The sequence below is a fragment of the Sorex fumeus genome, unplaced genomic scaffold (genome assembly GCF_029834395.1).
Source record: "Sorex fumeus unplaced genomic scaffold, SorFum_2.1 ptg000086l, whole genome shotgun sequence".
In the NCBI taxonomy this organism is placed as follows: domain Eukaryota; kingdom Metazoa; phylum Chordata; class Mammalia; order Eulipotyphla; family Soricidae; genus Sorex; species Sorex fumeus.
This window is the reverse complement of record NW_026606143.1, coordinates 19211243-19226587: the sequence shown is the minus strand read 5'-3', so window position 1 is coordinate 19226587 and position 15345 is coordinate 19211243. Positions and strand designations below refer to the sequence as shown.

At 34.8% G+C, this 15345-nt stretch overlaps 1 protein-coding gene across 3 annotated transcripts in view; it reads right to left on the bottom strand.

The window, feature by feature from the left end:
• DMD (dystrophin) overlaps window positions 1–15345 on the bottom strand; it is a 2292284-nt gene that overhangs the window by 516555 nt on the left and 1760384 nt on the right. The window lies entirely within an intron of this gene.

The following is a 15345-nucleotide window of genomic DNA, read 5'->3' as shown; positions in this document are numbered from 1 at the left end:
AAAGTAAACATGTCTTAATTTATATTTTAATCCATTTGATTTCCCAAGCAGTGGTCAGGAGACCGAGGCATCAATCTCAGCAATTCTTGGGCAAATGAACTGGGGATTCGGTGCTTGGGTCTTACCGAGACTACCTGGGCCCAGCTGGTAGTAGTGCTCAGAGTCCGGCTGGATTGGAATCAGCAGTGATCAGATGTAGAGGGGACTAAATGGGATTTGGCTGCATGCAAGGTCTGAGTCTTTTCCATAAAAAATACCTTCCATGCTCTTTCCCTGTATGCCTTGGATGAATGTTTTGGTGAGTGGAGGAGAGATATAGATGAATATCTTCCACACTCTCTCTACCTTCCTAACAAATACCACTAACAGAGAACTTCTGTCAGAGCAATCTTTAGTTTGACGTGAACTAGAGAGATCATAACCAGAGAAAGAACACTGAATACTATTTTAAGCTGACAGCACATCCCTACCAAAATTTCAGTGGTAACCCCATTTAATGGCTCCATAGAATAAAGTACTTGGCTGAAATTTACTTTTCAGTTCTTATTATAAAGTTGGGTCCATCATTAGCAAGAACTGTATAAAAAAATTAGGGTCAGTATACTCAAGCACATGAACAAAAGGTATTTCACTTTCAAAGGACCTACGCTGCACTTTTCTTCTGCAAGATTACAGCTCATCTATTTTGTAACATAATGGCAATAATATTGCCTCTGAGTTAACTGTATAATAATTCACTTTTGGTGCTGCAATAATTGAGCAAACAGAAGCTGGTACTAGAGGCATTCCTTTCCTTTATTTATTGTAATATTTTCCCATAATTTAATGAGAAACATTTCAAGAGTAACATTTTTATCCTTTCATGTTAAATTAATTTACAATGCTATGAGCTATAATAAAATGAGAGAAACCATTAGCAAAAAGCAAAAGTTAATAAAGACAGATATTCTTAAAGTTTCAAGGACTGAAAAATTCAAATTATAAGAGTCTTTGCTCCCCCCAAATTTATGACTTAGTTTGATTTGTCATAGTTTGCTCTCAATTATTTTGTACTTACTGCTAATATAACACAATATTGATGAAGTGGAAAAGATGCTTTAGTGAAAGAAAAATACTTAATTAAAATCACCTTAGGAACAACAGAAACTTCCTGGTGGATTTTTGGTAAGCTATTCTAGATTTTTATATAAAGATGACTCTGATGTAATTTAAGTTTTCTAGTATAAAGTTTCCTGGAAAAAAACTTTAAGAAGTGATGAATAAAGCATGAGGAAATTTCATGTTATTGGAATGAAATTCTTGATTTAGCATATTAGGGAAACTCAGATTTTATAGAATCTACTTCAGTATATCTTATGAAATTTTATTCGGATGCAGAAAACAGAACAGGAGTTTAGATAAAGGACCTGGGTTGCAGGATAATTTTCAGGAGACAATGATGCTTTGAACTTCAGGTACTTAATCTTTACTTGATAGTTGGGATGAGAATCAAGTGGCAAGGAATTTTACATGGAGGAATCATTCTGAGATACTCCCAAGGATTCTGAGGAGGACACAGGTAAGTTAAATGGGGACAAGTTTATGTATAAGATATTTGCTATTCATAAGTCAGATGATAGTTATAGCCCTCTCAAGTTTCAAAGTTCTATGACCAAATGAGAACATTTATTAGAAAATAAGTAAGCACACGCCCTCTAAGGAATATAGGTCAAAACGAGTAGCATTCTACAGTGGAATGACAGAAAATCTTCACAGATCAGAAACATAATATTTCTATATTTCATCCTCTTCCTTATATCTGTTACTATTATGAAAAGTTATCTATTAAAGCCAACAAATTTGTTGGTTCAGTCCAGTATAAGGAATATCATGTTTATGTTTTCTCATTACTTTTACTATTGCTATTTTGGTTTTATCTTTCCTTGCTAGACTAAAAGGGAGTATAGTAAGTGTGGAGGCAGAATTGTTCAAAAAGAAATATTGATGGCCATATTATAAGCACTAGTGGGAGGCATTAAGTAATTGAAATAAATTAAGCGATTCTAAGCTACTCAAATATGTGTATATATCCTATAATATTTAATTCCTATGGTAGAATTACTCAGTGTTTTGTTTTCTTTCCTCTAATGATAAGTGACACAGAACTTTTTTTTCCATACCCCATTTGGATATCTATATATCTTCTTTGAGGAAGTTTATGTCTTCCACTAATTTTTAAAGAGTTTTTAAATATGAAGTTTTGTCAGTGCATTGTACATTTTGGGCATTAGCCCTTTGTCAGATGAATGGTGAGCAATATTTTCTTCAAGTCTGTGGGATTCCTTTTAATTCTGGACATCTTTTTTTTTTTTCAGTGCAGGAAAAACTAACTTACTTTGATCTAAAGCCATTTGTTTATATTTGCTTCTGTTTTAATTGCCACTGGCATTGAATCATCGAAAACAGCCCTGGAAATGTTCTACCTATGTCTTTATCAACATAATTAATGGATTCATGTATGAAATGAAGGTATTTTATTTTTGTTTGACTTTTGTGCAGAAATCTCAGAAAAGGGTCTGAGTACTTGGTTTTTATTTTTAACATTAGACTGACCTATTTTCCCATCTCTTTATGCAAAAGAGGTTTTTCCCCGGTACACTTCATACTTTTTACCTCCTCTTCTGTCAAAGATTAAGCATCAAAATACCTAAGGGTCTGTCTCTGGACTCTGAATTCTATTCCATTTGTCCGAGGGCCAGCCCCTATTCAAGTACCACTATATTTTGATAATTACAGCTCTGTTCTATAGTTTCAAGTTAGGGAGCAAGAAGCCTCTCATCTTCTTATATTCTAGGATTGCTTTCACTCTTCGGGGTTTTATTACTCCATATCAATTTCAACAGCATTTCATCTATGTCTTTAAAAATGCCAAGAGTATTTTTATAGCAAATGCATCAAATCTGAAAAAATGCTTTGGAAAAATGGCCATTTTGACAGCATTAATGGTTCCAATCTATAAACTGGGGTGTGTTTCCATTTCCTCACATCTCAATTGTTCACTTTGAAGAGTACAATGCTTTACTGAATAGATATCACAGACTTACTGCATTGGATTGAAGAGGAAATAAGACCAATTAAAACACTGAATGATCTTGTTTATCAACTACAGAATTAATCTGAAAATAACATTGGCATAAAGGAAAACACCTGGTGTAGTAATGCCACTGTATAGCACTGATAATAAAATGCCCCTCAGTCATGACAAATTATAGAATGTGACCAGAAGTAACTTAACCTAGTGTGATATGTAGCTCAGAAGGATCGGTAAATAAAGTCAAAGACTATCACCACCTGGGGAAATCCTATATAAAATAGGGTTTATATGTCAATAAACCTTTTTATAATAAATTCTTATAAAGGTTAACATGAAAGATTATAAAATCAAATGTTATTCAAGCATAAAATCATGTCTGATTTTTACTACTATGGTCTTTAACTGACTTTCATTTCATTTTCATGGAAAGTTTCAACTTTTCACAAGATACAGAATTTTGGACCTTTTGGAAACACTATACAACATATACATATGATATGTATGATATATAAATGTATACACATACATTATTATAAGTGTGGTTGCTCAAGGTAGTTCTGGACAGGAACTAGACTGAACCCTTGTCTGTGCACGGCATGTGCTATACTACCTGAACCTCATCCACAGCTACATAAATATTTTCTTGACTTCTAAAATCCAGATGACTATATTTGCTTAGGATATGATTAAAAGTTTTGTGTGGAAAGTGTAAATTCTAAAAGTATTATAATTTTCTCTTCTAACTATTAAAAGGTTCCATTTAAAGTCATAAATTTGCTAGACTAATACAAATTTACTACTGAGAGGCATCCTTGAATTCTCCTTAAATTATTTAGTTACTTGCAATGTTTAATACTTTCTAATCAAGAGAAAACTAGCGTCTCAGAGGCATAATGTTCTTTCTCAAAATTGGTTTAACTTGAGGTTATTTAATTGGAACTTAAAAGAATTAGAAGTTTGTTCTATTACCTTGACATCCTTCAGAGCACCTGGCACAATGTTAAACACATATTAGATACCAAGTATTTTTGAAGGACTAAGTATTGCTTAAGAAGAAAATATATTTAAATTCCTAGGAGAAACGTTATTTCCTTATTTATAGTAAATCCATAAAAAGTCAACTGCATAAACTATTGTTTTGATAAAATCTATTGTAGTTTTGTTTTATTCAATACAATGACATAGTTTTATTATGGTGAAATGTGAAATATATTTAAAAATATAATTAATAAAAATTATAGCAATAAAAAATAATAAGAGAATTATTTCAAGAGCTTAGGCTTTATTGGTAGTTTTTGTTTTCAAGTGATTTGATTCTTCTGGTAATGCCTTAACTTGTTAAAGGTAATTTCTATGTTTAGTTCAATGCAGACAATCACACTGATTCAAAATAAAGAATTTCTGAATGTTCTTATTAACTCATTGGTATTTCTAATGTGGTGTATTATTTAAAATTCCCAATCAAATTTCTATCCTTTCTTCCACTGGAATATTACTCCTTGAAATCAGGTCTATTCTTTACCTTATAAAGCACCTTCCAGAATAGCAAACGTTAGATACTCCATTGAAATATGACTATGTATATCTTAATGAGTACTAATGGATATTGCCGATGCACTGTTAACATTTCTAAACTCATTAAGTTTAGTTATATGTTGATGAGACCTTATCCATTAGGCTACTGCTACTGTGGCTTGCAACATTTGCATTTTAAAAAAAGAGTACTGGAACTGGAGAAATAGCTCAAAAGGAGTGCCAGCATCCATCCCTGGAACCACACAAGCCTTCATGCAAGACTGAATATGTCCAAAAAACACTAATGAGTTTGTACCCAAACCCGAAAGAAAAAAAGAAAGGAAGGAAGGAAGGAAGGAAGGAAGGAAGGAAGGAAGGAAGGAAGGAAGAAAGAAAGAAAGAAGGGAGGGAGGGAAGGAGGAAGGAGGAAGGAGGAGGGAGGAAGGAAGGAAGGAAGGAAGGAAGGAAGGAAGGAAGGAAGGAAGGAAGGAAGGAAGGAAGGAAGGAAGGAAGGAAGGAAGGAAGGAAGGTAGTATCAGGCCTCTGAAGATTGTTAGTGTAATAGACCTTATTTCTCTGTTTCTTGTATTAAGCAGAAAAAACTCACAAGCCCAGTTATCACAATATGGTCTTCTCCAGGTACACTTCTAATGTTTTGTCCATTGATTTGTAAGAATGTGCTACTGGATTCCTAGTGCCCTGGGTTTCTGGTTGGCTTTGAGAAACTCAGAGAACTACCAAGACACTGGAGTTAAAGAAGAGATAGATTGATTTTCTTGGTCTCTGTTTGGATGTGATTTTCAAGTGAATTTCACCTCTTGAAATAAGATCACTTCCCACCAGAAGCAGTAAGTTTTACAATATCTCTTATTGGTGAGCATAAACATCTCTCCCTCTTGTATCCCTTCTGGGCCTAAGGGATGTGAGAGTCTACTGTGGCTAGTGTGACTTCTCAAGCTATCTTCTGTGATTTCCCAGCCTTCTGGGTATGTACTGCTTATAAACCAACACTCCTCAAATTACCTAATGCAGATGTGCCATCTGCTCCCCATTAGGACCATGACTAAACACCAACACAAAGGGATAGCAAATAAGTTCATGGAACAGGACAAGGAATGGGTACTTCACAATTACTAGAGTACTTGTACTAACAGATGTGAAAGTGATAAACTCTAAGTGATACACAGAAGCTAATTAACAAAACCAGATGATATGACCTAATTTACAGCATGATTAATCTGACCCTGATTCATCAGTTTTATAATAAATGCACTACAAATAATTTTCATGTATTTGCAATGCATTACATTGATGCACTATTACACAAGACTATCAGTTGGTCAGTGTTCATACATATGTCTGATCATAGACATGACCTAAATATCCCTTTATGTACATAAGATCACAAGTCAATTATAGGTTTCTCTGATATTAAATCAAGAAAAAAGAGTTCATCTCTGTAATGGGACAAGGAGAACAGCTTCTCCTGAATTATCCTAATAGAATTATTTCTGAAATCACTCCTGTTGAAGTTGACAATATTTTGTGTATCTCTAAGCTTAGAAGAACTTATACAAGATCCCTATAAGACTCTTTCATGAAAGACAATAATTCTGACACTTTAATTGTGTTAATGCAAACACATTTTAGGACAAAATATAGTATCAAATACATTTACCCAAACATTGATACTACTTTCATAGCATAGAAGTGACATCTATACTACAAAGGTTAATTTGGAAATAAATCATCCTATATAAAAATGATTTATATTTCTTACTATTGGTGCTGGAGATGCCTTACTAAGATTTTAAATAATCAAAGCAGCATAGAACAATGCTTTAGGGGACAGTTTCCTATAAAAAAATCTTCCATGTACCAGTCACTCAGACACTCAGACACTGTCCTCCCGTTGTTCATTGATTTTCTCGAGAGGGCCCAGTAACGTCTCCATTGTGACAGTTTGTTGTTACTGTGTTTGGCATATCGAATACGTCACAGGTATCTTGCCAGGCTCTGCCATGCAGGCGAGATACTCTCGGTAGCTTTCCAGGCTCTCCGAGAAGGGTGGAGGAATCGAACCCAGCTCAGCCAGACCAGCCACGCGCAAGGCAAATGCCCTACTGCTGTGCTATTGCTCCAACCCAGGCTGGGGCGATAAATTAAATTAAAGTAATTAAATTAGGTTTACAAATAAGCTCTTATAACTTATCACTTTTGTCTCATTTCAAATGACTTCTATTAACGATGCTCTGACAAACAGCACTCCCCACAAAGGAAGACTTTACACTTGGATTGTATACCCATGACCCATAATGAGATCTGCTCCCACAACACCATTTTTAGGTAATTCTTTGTAGACATGTTGACTAATTCTATGTTTGTGTTTAACTTTGTTTGAGGTCAACTCAATGGCTCCATTTTCCCAGTTTAAAAAAATAGTACTTTTGAAGCATTTATAAATTCTGCTTTTCAAAAGAAGTAGTTTTCATGACATGCTCTTATTGGTCAAAAAGAACAGCTGTATAATATTTTTTTTATAACCAGACACAAACAAGTTGTAAAATTAAAACCATCACGGCCCTTGACTTTTAGGTATTTGTTTCAAATTTAGGTCACAAAGCAACATTAGTAGTCAGATGGAATGACTGTCACGTGGAAAGAGCTGCTAAGCAGATAATAAGTTTAAAACTCTTAATTGAGAATCTCGTCATCAGCCACCATCCGGATCACATGTTTTTCTCTCCCAAAAGAGAGCATAACATGACACTCACCATAATCATGCCACTGGACCTCACACCAAGCTGTTTTATTAGGGGCACCCGGAGACAGGCAGGTGAGACCCCTCTGCACCCCAAGGTATCCAGCCCCGGAAACTGAAAACCTCCAGGACTCAACCGCCACCATGCTTACGGCCACTCTCCCCATGCTCGGTTAAGCCTCACCCATGAGTGAACCTATTCCTCGACCGCAGAGCCGCATTCATGGCTGCACAACACTTCAAAAGACACATCCTACCCATACTCCAAGAGTACTGCACAACATTTGATGGGGTTCAAAATAGGAGGCAACCAATTTTAGAGGGAAATAGTTATTTACAAGTCTCAACTCTTAACACGTTAGTGATCTCTTATAGAAGGTTTTAATGACCCCCTTGGTGAAATACAACAATCTTCACATTCTTTCCTCTAAGGATACTTTTTGTAGTATTTTTAGTGTATTTTTTAATAAAAAACAATACAATATATATTTTGGTTCTACTTTGGGCCAGGGATTGGGATTCGGGATGGGAAAATCCGAAATATGGTGGTGAAGGTATAATGGTGGTGGGATTAGTGTTTAATTATTAAATGCAATCAAATATTGTGAACTACTTTATAAAATAAAAAATTTTAAAAACTCTTAATTGAAAATTAACACATCCACATTTTTATTCTGGGATTAAAGAAAATGACTGTTTTGGCTACCACTATGAAGAGATTCTGAATATGTCACATGCTGAATCCAGAAGGAGTAGTCATTCACTTATGACTAAAAGGATGTTTCTAGTCTTGAGAACTTAAAAGATAAAAAAAAATTCAGGTGCAATAGAATGACCCTGCTTTTCCAGGAGTACTAGGCATCATAAATACAAATATTTTCGTTTTGATTAACTTGGTGAGATTGGCTCCAAAGACCACATAGCAGATTAAATGACTGGTCTCAATTCTTTCACATCCCTAGTAGCATTGTATATCCATGCCCCTTTCGTTATTTCATGTTGCTGGAAAGTACTTCCCCAATTGTGGCATTGAACTTCACTATATAGCATGCTCTGGTCAATGAAGTATTAGCACTGCGGCAAGAGCAGGCACTTGAAATGTGTTGACTATATTTTGACATTGTCATGAGAAGCTGCTATAACTTCAGTTCAAGTCTCAGAATAAGATTGAGTATATAGATCCAAATGGGAGATGCAACTTCAAGATACAGCCCAGTCAAGAAAGGTCCAACTGAGACTACTCAAATGTCATCAGATTAGAAAGTCATGCACAACTATTTGTCATTAGCAACTGAACAGTTTTATTTATTTTGATAAATAGAAAAACTAATAGACATACACCATAAAGTAAAAATGTGATTTATAGGTGATACCAGCCAAAAAATGATGCTGAGTTGAAAGAAGACTAAGCGATTACAAAGTGAAATTCTCATACCAAAGTTTATATTCATGCTGGGTACCAGGATTAGGTAGCAACAAGTAAGGATTAAAATAAACAAAATTCTAGACAAGGTTAACTTGCTAGGTCATATTTTTAGGTTGGTTCTCAAGTAGACTGCTGTACTTTGCAATATTTGAAAGAATTCTGATGTGATATGAAAATCACTGACAATTCCTTATCTTTGGAATATCTCCAAAATACTAAACTCAGACTTGAAACAAATTGGATTCTCAAATAAGTCATCTAGCAAATAAAAATACTTAGTTCTAACTAGAAAGAAGGAAATCATTAGGTACTTTCTGACATTTTTGTTAGCTATATTTCCAAAGAATTGTGGAACTTCCTCTGTCCTCCTACTGTTCTGTTCAATCAATTATCTATAGGTTTCCTCTTAGTTGAGATTATAGCTAGTGGGTGGAAGCCAAGTTTCACCTCCAGCCACCAAGACTAATCTGAGGAGAATTTAAGAAAAATATATTTTACAGACAGTTCTTCTTTCATGTACCTTTTCCAAATACCACTTTATAAAAATGTAAAGAGGGCCTCAGGGTGAATCCCAGCTATTCTTTTTTAGCTGGGCCAGTAGTTCGCATGTGCCTGAGTATGCCTGCTGCTTGAATCCTGTGGTGACAGTACCCACCTAGGACATCCCTTCAGTGCTCCAGGTATTCATGACTATGATCACAATAGAAAGTCTTCAACATTACACCAAGCAAATTTCAGTTGACCATGTGGTGATTCGGGTTATACCCAGGTGTGTTGCATGCAAAGTGTGTGCCCTCTCCCTTGTACAATTTCCCCCAGCACTTCTTCCCCCCCTCTATGTAGTGTTTAAATTTGCAAGAGAACTACTAGCAAGTAATATGAAAATTGTATAAGTGATGGGGAGTGAGATACACCAGTATGGATGATCTTGGTAGTGGGGGTTGGCAGTAAGGTAGAAAGTGGGGGCTTGGGCCACATCTGATGGTGTGCAGGATTTATTCCTGAATTTGCTCATGGATCACTCCTGCTGGGTGTTGGTGCTAGAGTTCAAACTGAGGTCAACTACATGCAGGGCAAGCACCTTAAACTCTGTACTCTCCCTGGTCCACTGGATAATCTCTTAATAAATCAAGTTTATGGAAACACAGCAACTTATTGTTTTACTAGAAAATTAGTAGTATGACATGCTCTCATTTAATATTTGGAGGATGGAGATGGATATGTATAGTATATGAATATAGTACTGTCTTTGAGATGCTTACATATATCAGATTGATCACACTGACCTCTTTAAATATTGTGGAGTTTACAGTATGCCAATTTTACCAAATAAAGGTACTAAAGAGCCTTGAATATAATCTCAGGGCTAGGATGAAGGAGATGTTACTGGAGCCTGCTCGAGGCAATCGACGAAAGGTACTAAAACCATTAGGCACTCTGAAACAAATCATGCTAAATATTTGTACATAATAATCCAATAGTATATCATGAGATATTTAGGTAGATATAAATTAATGAAGGGATTTGCCATAGTCCTAGATTAGATATATTTACTACTGTAAAGATAAAGATTGCTGTGTTTAAACATGACTGGGAAATATAGACTGGTGGAGGTATGGGTGTTCGAATACTGCATGACTGAAATACAATCCAGAACAGCTTTGTAAGGGTCTATCTAACAGTGATGCTATAAAAAATAAGCATATAAAAATAAAATTACAAAATGATTTTCTCGATCATGTTGAGTGAAATGAGTCAGAAGGAGAGGGACAGACAGTATGACAGCACTCATTTGTGGGATTTAAAAACATGCAGGGGCTGGAGCAATAGCACAGTGGGTAGGGTGTTTGCCTTGCACGCGACAGACCTGGGTTTGATTCCCAGCATCCCATATGGTCCCCCGAGCACTGCCAGGAGAGATTTCTGAGTGCATGAACCAGGAGTAACTCCTGTGCATCGCTGGGTGTGACCCAAAAAAAGCAAAAGAAAAATAAAAAATAAAAAACATGTTAATATGATAGTAGTGAAATAATTCTCCTTGTTTTAGAATCCACGGAAATAGGATGGATAATGAACATTCCGAACATGAATTTTTGGCCATACCCAGTGGTGCTCAAGACTTACTCCTGGCAGTGTTCTCAAGGACTCATAGACTTTGGAGGTACTCAGGGAAATATACTGGGTGCTCTAGATAGAACTGTATTGGTCGTATGGAAGGCAAATACCCTGCTCACTGTCCTATGGCTGTGACCCCTATATTCTGCACATTGTTATGACCAAATCTCTTCCCAACATATTTGTCTTTGTGTACCAAAGACATATTACATTCTAAATATCAATTACAAATTTTCAAAAGGGTTGTTTAATTTTTCCCTTCATTTAAGATTTGAATAGGTCACCAATCATAGCTGTGCAGAGTGGTAAATGAAAAAGATCACACAGGAGTTGGAAAGATAGTATGGGGCTAAAGAACTTGCTTTGCATGTGGCAGAACCCAGTTTGAGTCCCTAGTCTTCATATGATTTCGGAAGGAGCACTAGAAGTGATCCCTTAGTATAGAGACAGGAGTAAGTCCTGAGTTCTGTTGGGTGTGACCCAAAACAAAACAAAATAAAACATAAAATAAAGTACCAATGGGGGATAAATTAGAAAATCAAGATCCACTGGGTGCCATATATTTGATTCACAATAGTCTTTGATGGTTGTAGGTAGGATAAAATTTATAATTTAATGAATGATGTAGAATAATAGTTGATTTCACCAATGAGGGACTTGTTATAGTTTTGGTTGCAAATCACAGAAAATCATGAATAATGCGTGATGATTCTTATTTACTTAAGAGGGTTTCTACTTTTAATATATATGTATATAGTGTCATAACACAGTTTAATTATAAAAATGAAATAATGCATATATTCTTCCTGAGATTACAAGATCAATGGTAAACACAGTCCTCTCCCTACAATCACTGGACTATGTATAGCTTTTATTTATTTTTACTAAAGTTTATACTTGATGAGTCAAGTTTTTGCCACCAAGAAGCATGTATTGGCTGGAAGTATTCTGAAACTATTCTATGCAACTAAACTGCTCTTTGATTTATCTGTAGGAATTAATTGCTTGAAAGCTATTTGTCAGGTGGGAAAATGCTTTCTTCCATTTTAAAGAGCAATTTCCAGGTCCTGTGTTCTTCCTTTTTCATGAAGACAAACATACTTTTAAGAACTATGGTATATAATCTCTGGAAGAGAGCATTCACAAAGGAATTCTGATCAACAGATTGCATATATTTTCCAATCAGCTGTGCAGACTGAGCATTTTCACTGCTCCAGTCATTTTATAAAGATGATTCAGAATTAATCAGTCCTACTGTTACTTTAATTATTTGTATATTCACAGTATTGACAGATTTCAGTTTCATCCCACTTGCTACTCCTCTTCTACAGGAATGACACTCACGACACATTATAGGGAGCTGCCATACACATCATCTGACCTTCATTCTTGAAGACATTACTCAGCCAGTCCTGAGTCCCCACAAATCATAATGGGGGTTACATAGAACCATATCTCACTTCCTTACATTTCATCAAGTGCTTTGTCTAGAGTGTAAAGTCCACTTATCTTTTTAGACAAGACTATATGCATGTGAATAGTATAGAAATAATATCATTATACCTGCAGCAGCTATAAACAGTGGAATGAAATCCCCCTCTGAGCAGTGACATCAGGAAGCCTCGCAGACCAATCTCCTAGAATTTTGAGCAGTCTTGCTAGTAATTATTTTGAGTGCATGCCTTCTTCTCTTGGGCTGACTAAATATTATGGCTATCCCTAAGTCACTAAGAAACAGTTTATGCCTCTAATGAACTTTAAAGGTATATTAACAGTGATGTTTTCAAATGTCTCTTTTGAATTGATTAGACAATGTCTCTCAGAAGTCTCAAATTTGATTCGGTCAAAGTGGCAGAGGAAATTAGCGTGATTCTCTTGTGTCATTTCCTTAAATTCACAAGGCAAAGAAGTACCGAATTAGAAAAAAGACATGTCTAAGAATAAGTGAAGTCTGAATATATAAAAAGATTGTTGCCAAGACAAATCCATTTCTTGGTTGTCTTCAGCTGACATCTATTTTTACATAGACAATATGACTTAGGAAGGAAACATGAAGAAATAATGAATAATTTGATTATTTCAAAGGCAAAAATATTACTTAAAATCTTTTTTCAGTATAGTCTTAATTAGAATATATCATTTAAAATATTTAATTAAATAACAGATTTAGTTGTAATAAAAAACTACGTGCTGGTAATAAACTCAAGTCAATTTTAAAGTATTTTGAATATTATATTAAATATCTGAAAGGTAATTCACATGTAATTATCTCTATGAAGACAAGCCACAAGGGTAATTAACATAGTGACAATTCAGTATTTCCACTAGGGTCAAACATTTTAATGTTCATTACTTTTCTCTCTCACACAAAACCAAGTATCATTCACTCTGTACTGGAAAGGCATGATATACTAAAATAAAACATTTTTATGTTATGCTTTATGTAAGCATTACAATCTGTTTTGAAACACAGAAATGTGTACATCTCCCCAAGTCTTGTGGAGACTCCAAACAAAAAGAAATGTTAGTTACAAATAAAATAACAGAAACTATAGGTGTATTTATGATGTTTAAACAATATGAGGCTAGAACCAATCATAAAAAATTTACATTGAACAGTAAACCATGAACAGAGATAGTTGCTTTCACTTATTTTCAATAGGTATTCAGTTAAAAAAAGTTTATTTGCTGTTTTAAATAGGCATTGTCATGATAATGATGAATAAATTATTATGGTTTCAAACAACAATCTATTTCTTCTAGATACTTGTGGCTAACACATGTCTCTTCCTTTTCTGTTTAATATTAGCAGCCCAAATGCGGCACTTCTTTTCTTATATATGGTGAAGCAGGAGCAGCACAGTACAAGTTCTCTTAAGGACTAGGCTTAAAACACAAACTGTCTATGCTATTTGCTTGCTGTTTACTAAAGCAAATTGCATCATATCTCCCAGCCCAATGCCTTCATTTATAAAATGGGAATGCCAAGATGATGACTGCAGAAAGTGAAAAAGAACCAGGGTTAAGCATCTACTACAACTATGCAACAGTGTTTTTATAGCAAATGCTACATTACAGAATCTAAGGATGATATGTAGTAACTTCTGTCTCTGATTCTTTAAGGAAAAATTCTCACTACATATTTAACTATGCTTGATGACTGCTCCATATGACTATTACTGTCATTACTAATTAACCTTATTCTAGGTTTAAGAAATAAATAATCTCCCCATCCAGATTCTTATATAAATAATTTGAGTGCATATTTTATTTGCAACAATCCTTTAGCAGTGGTCAGTGGATAAAGACAGGGAGGCAGGACTAGGGTATGACATTGAAGTAAAATTCTGTCTTGCCCAATTCTGGAGTTACTGCCTTTGAAGAGAAGAGGAATGTATTAGATGGTCTATAATGATACAACATTGAGCTTAAGGAATATGGGTAAATTTATCTTTTTCATATTTTCATATAAAGAAAATATTTAAATCATGAGTATTTCTCTGAGAGGGTTTGCACAAAGGACTTCTCATTGAATACACTATATAGCCAAATTATTCTCTCATCACTTTATGTCTGTGTGTGGGCCTGTGTTCACGCATATGTGTATATGTGTTTTTGTCTCTTCTGTTAGAATCCCATCATTTTATCCATCCTGTCTTCTGAAATCTTATATTCTGGTGGTACTGCATCTTTGCAAGCAGAAAGTGAAAGCAAAATGTTTTGAAAACCAGTTCAGAGGATGAATTTCAATTTGGTTTCTCTATTAGAGAACTAATTTGCTTTCTATGTGCAGTTTTGGTGTGATTACTGTTGCATGTATTATTGGATTTCAATAGTTTTGCCTCTCTCTAACCTGATTTTGAAATCCTCACATGGCCAATCAATTCTCTGAGTTTCCCTAAGTCTAAATTATGCCACACACAACTGCCTAAGCTTTCTCACTGCCATCATGGTATACTATCAGGAAAACTTTCTACCACATTGCTTTTTATTGCATTGCCAGGCTAGAGTAGGTCTTTGTCCCTTGAATTGACAAAAGAAAGCATGCAGCTTGCATTTATTTGTCAATTTTAGTTCTCTCATTCTCTCCCTCTCTTACATGAATTCATTCATTTTTTAAAATTTTAATCATTCATAATGAAATAGCTCATATGTTAATAAATTTCCAAATTTAAAGTTAAGGTGAAAATAAGTAAAAGAATACAAAATCTGCTTGGAATAAAATCTTCTCTGCTTTAAGCAAGGATGATAAATTTATTTTTGAGCCTATATATAAAAGGAAAAAGAACACAGAGTCATAGTTGCAAAACTATTAAGAAACTTGTGAATAGTTTTTTACTGATTGATTAGTAAACTAGAGCAAAAGAGATCAATTATTTTAAAGATACTTAAAATAATTCTTTAAAGTCAAATATATATAATTTAATATCTTTCCCTCTACTTTTATTCATTCAC